The sequence below is a fragment of the Cyrtonyx montezumae genome, unplaced genomic scaffold (assembly GCF_038088225.1).
Source record: "Cyrtonyx montezumae isolate F1298 unplaced genomic scaffold, pur_monq_1.0 scaffold_3, whole genome shotgun sequence".
Lineage (NCBI taxonomy): Eukaryota > Metazoa > Chordata > Aves > Galliformes > Odontophoridae > Cyrtonyx > Cyrtonyx montezumae.
Window position 1 is genome coordinate 53,630,400 of NW_027072034.1, and position 4,809 is coordinate 53,635,208.

The 4,809-nt window shown below is 39.2% G+C and overlaps 1 non-coding gene across 1 annotated transcript; it reads left to right on the forward strand.

Annotated features, from left to right (window-relative positions):
• The first annotated feature begins 920 nt into the window (after positions 1-920).
• Positions 921-1,076, forward strand: LOC136053362 (U1 spliceosomal RNA). Its single transcript, XR_010622626.1, has one exon. It is a non-coding gene; the product is annotated as a U1 spliceosomal RNA (small nuclear RNA).
• The last annotated feature ends 3,733 nt before the right edge of the window (positions 1,077-4,809 follow it).

The window sequence follows — 4,809 nt, forward strand, 5'->3', positions numbered from 1 at the left end:
TCGCAATTATAATATAAAAGCAAGGATACATTCCAAAAGTAAAACAAAAAAAGACAAAATGTATATATTTACAGAAGCAGATGATAGGTAATGGGTAGCAATGGGTGCAATACTACAACATAATCCTGAGGCCAGGAGTAGAACCAGATGGAGGAAGTGATATTTGTGCCTTCAGTTGGAATGTACTATAATGAGGACAGGACTGAAGATGAATACAGCAAAAAGGAACACAGTTCAGGGACTTTAAAAAGGATGTTAAAATAAGAGAGGAAGTGGGGATTTCATCCTTGGACAAAGAAGAGGATTTTGTCTTCCTCAACTACAGCATCTGGGACAGTCAATAGCTGCTGACTTGATCCTAGATTAGATGGTGTTATCTAGTCTACCCATTTGGAAGTCAAAGGTGCTAATTAGAGGAGTCAAGATCATGGGGGTGTGAACAATAAAAAAAAAAAACACAACAGATTGTGTCAGAAACTTTATTTTTTCATAGAGAGTATATAAAATAGAATATAATCATTGGTTTAGGCAACATAATTATCCTTCAATGTTGATATTTCAGTTTATATTGAACAATTTTATAGTTATTCTCAGGCTTAATCAGTAGGAAACAGAAAACACAGGCATGGATGGGGTTTCTTTATAGATGTTGAAGAACACATGACCTGTCCTTTACACCAGGATAAATCTGCCCCAGTAAAGTTCTTCATAAATGAAAGGAAACACAGCTGTGGCCATTTTATTAAAACCAGGAACCCAAAATTGTCATGTAAACAACAGAGCAAGGATTGGAACAATGTGGTTGTGCTGTTGCACTCACACCATAACTACTGAACTAACCAGAGGTCAGAAAGCTTTGCAATTAAATAATAATTTACAAAATGACAGGTTATAGCATGGTAACACAGAGATTCCTCTGTGTTCTTACCTGGCAGAGGAAACACCATGATCAGGCAGGTGGTTTTCCCAGGGCGAGGTTCATCCCCTGCACTCCAAGTGTGCTGACCCCTGCAATTTCCCTGAAACTCGACTGCATAATTTGTGGTAGCGAGGGGCTGCAATTGCACACAACTTAAATTTTTTGGGCCTGTAACTAGGTGTTCCCCTCTACTCTGCCTTGGTGAAGCCACATTTAGACTACTGTGTTCAGTTCTGGGCTCTGCAGTTCAAAAAAGACAGGGATCTCCTAGAAGGAGTACAGCAGAAGGTCACAGAGATGATTAAGGGCCTGGAGCATCTCTCATATGCAGGAAGACTAACCTGGGTCTGTTCAGCCTCGGGAAGAGAAGACTGAGAGGGGATCTGATAAATGTTTATTAATATCTAAAGGGAGGTGGAAGGCAAATGGATGAGTCCAGGCTCTTCTCAGTGGTGTGTAGTGACAGCACAAGGAGAAATGGACTAAAATTTGAATATAGGCAGTTCCATACTAACATGAACAAGAACTTAACGGTAAGGATGGTGGAGAACTGGAACAGGTTGCCCAGAGAGGTTGTGGAGTCTCCTTATATGGAGATACTCAAGACTTGTCTGGGTGCCTGCCTATGCAACCTATTGTACAGTACCTGCCTTAGCAGGGGGTTGGACTTGGTGATTCTGGAAGTCCCTTTCAACCCCTGTGATTCTGTGATTCTGTGTTCACATCTGCTTTAATGACTAGCTTTCGTATCCCAGATAAAAGTGCATGAGATCTTTGAACCTCATGGTCTAGTCCTCTCAGGCTGATGAGGTTTTCTTTTCCATTTGCCTGATAGTGTGAATGTTTACAAACTAAGAACTCTCATGATCCGTGTCTTGTCAGCTGCTTTTATATTTTGGTAGGCTCAGTGCAATGTGACATAAAGGACAAAAGTATCCTGGATAACCACTTCCACTTATGTGATACAATCTGTGCAAAAGCAATGATTAAACTGTGCAGACCATGAGAGGAAGTCAGTTACATGGTTCAGTTTGAAAACCTTTTTTTGCAAGCCAGCAGCACCTCAGGTCGCACCATCAAGCAGAAGTGTCTGCCTCTAGCTCAGTGTAGCCAGGTATAAATTACACTGCCTTCCTAATGTGGTTGTTATAGAAACCTTCCCCCCACATCACTGAAACAACCAGTCAGAAGTAGTTGTGTTGCTTCTGTTGAAAGGGCTAGGCTTTGGCACATCAGGGTCACATACTGATCCATGAAGAGCCGTTTATAGGGAGCATGCTGTGTGCTGGTGTTTTTCTCACAATGAAAAACAATACTGAGTTTGAAACGTAGATCAACTAGTACTTAAAGACCTGGCATTTAAGTAGCTCGCTCTAACTCTTCAGACCACTTTTACATCCAGGATTTTCTTTTCCCCTGAACAGTGTAAAGCAAGACATGCTAGGCAAAAGAGAAGGCACAAGCATTATTCTCCTCGGGCATTTGCTACTCTATATGATGGAGCTGCACTTGGTAAGTGCACTCTACCTGTGCCAGAGCCCAGTTAGTTATTTCCACAGCATCCCTGGAGACATCAAAGTGCCATTCCAGACCCTGTCAAGTGTTATACCTCATTTAGAAACATCTTCATCCTCTATTGCATGTTATGGCTCTTGCTCTAAAGACCTGAAGTTGATTGGAAATCAGTGAGAGTTGACAACATGAAGGGATTCTGATTGGAAGGCTTGGTCTTTTGTTATGCAAACTCATCTTGGATTTATATTGAACCCCTTCTTGGTTCTGTGTTTTAAAAGCAGTACTTGCAGACTTTAATTTCAGGTTTTTACTATTCCTGACTCTCTTTGTCCTCTCTTTGTTCCCAAATTGTGTAGCCTTATTCTTTACTTAGACCTATAACTATAAAATGTTTTTCTCTCAATCTCAGAGTCTGTATCTCTGTGTCAGCCTTGAATGAAGGTACAACTTTGAACTTTAAAATGCTTTCTATACAATATCCACATCTTATTCTGCATGTCTCATTCTGACCTTTAACTCATTTCTTACATTCTTCTAATACCTACTTATCACTTCTTTCTCTGTTCAGTTTACCTTGCAGTCTGCATGAAACTATGTGAGTGCCTGTCTTGATACACTTGGCTCCCAATACTGGGACTTATATTTAATGGGAAGTTCAAGTTTCCAGAGTTTTCTCATTTCCTTTTGAGAAATCTTTTCGAAGAAATATCTCTTTAACTCAGCCATTACAACTTAACAATAGTAGGGCTTTTGGGATTCTATTTATTTTTTATTTTTCCTGTAAGCTAAGGCTTTGTTGCATTTATAGATTTTAACAGGCAAGTCATTAAAAAGTCACAAAGTGAAAGATACAAGGGTAACATATACAACCTTAACTTGGCTATTAAAGGAGAGTGGTTTCTTAGTTTCTTAACATAAGAAGCATTGTCAGTGAGACACTGGCTGGGGCCTTGGAAGCACACTAACATACAGTTTTTGAGTTTTTTTCAAGGTGGCAGCAGGGTGTTTGCGATTACATTTCTAGCTGCAATTCAGCTTGGATAATCGTTGTGGTTCAGTTCAACTAGTTAGCAGTACTAGAGACAAATGCTACAAGAGGTTATAGGTTAATGTGATTAGACAGTTGTCTGGCATGAGAGTGTAGGAAGAACTGTCCAGTTTGTTGCTCTGAATCCTTTATCCCTCTTCTATCACAGAAGAGGTTCTAAAGATGATGCTACAAAGTATTTTACATTACAGTGATTAGAGGATGATGCTCTCTCAGGTAACGGAGATAGGAAGAGGGAGAATGGCTTCCTGTTGCACCAAGGAAGGTTCATTTTGGATACTATGAAACATTTTTTCTCAGAAAAAGTGAAACGGCACTAGAACAGGCTGCCCAGGGAGGTGGTGGAGTCACTACTACCAGAGTCTATGATTCTACTTGTGGATTAGTCATTTGTTAGCCTGGCTCTTGTGATGGAAACTGATGGTCACTATCAACTTGGTATGTATTAAAGAAACCTCTGGTCAAAAGTACTGCTAAGACACTGCAGCTCTAAACTGACAGAATGTAAACTCTGTGACCAGAAGGCTTCTCTGCATTTTTATGTCAAACATATTTCTTTGTCAGATGCAAGCTTAGCAAATACATCCTGTAAATTAATAGTGTGTTTCCTGTAGCTTGTGGATGATCGGCAGCAGGAATTTTGAATTTTGATGCACTTAATATGTTTCCTTGCAATTCTGTAAGTCTAATGATTCATAAAGACGCTCCAGTTTAGTCTCCCAAAGGTGAACACAGTACTTGCGAAAGCAAAATGTACTAAAGGCTAACATTTGGTGTCTCAGCCTATAAAGGGGAACAGACCAATTCAACTGCGAATTGCCATTCTGAAATAATTTCCTTTCATAACTGCATTATAGGTCAGTTCATTGGGAGACCTTGTTTAAATATAAATAAAAACATATCATTTAAAATTTCATATTAGGTTATCGAATTTCACAGTGAGCAAAGACAAAATCTGAAATATGCATGGAATAAATTGTTTGTATCAGTGGCAGTAGGAAAATACTGAACGAATAAACCCTCCTAAATAAACCCTTGTGGGTAAAACCCTGTGCTTAAAAATCCAATTGCTTTTTGATAAGCATGAGAAAAATGTTGTTTTCTTCCTCCAGCCCAAATACTGTCAAAAAGATATTCATATATGTATGCTGTCTGGCTATTTGATAGGAAGATTGCTACAAGCCTTGCTTACCAGGATATTTGTGATGTATGCATTGTGACATCATCTCAAAATCTATTCCTGGCAGTAGTGAAAGTTTGTAGAAATTACAGATTTTGGTAGTGTTTTGTTTTTCTCATTTATGTGTTAAACTTCAGGATTTCCTTG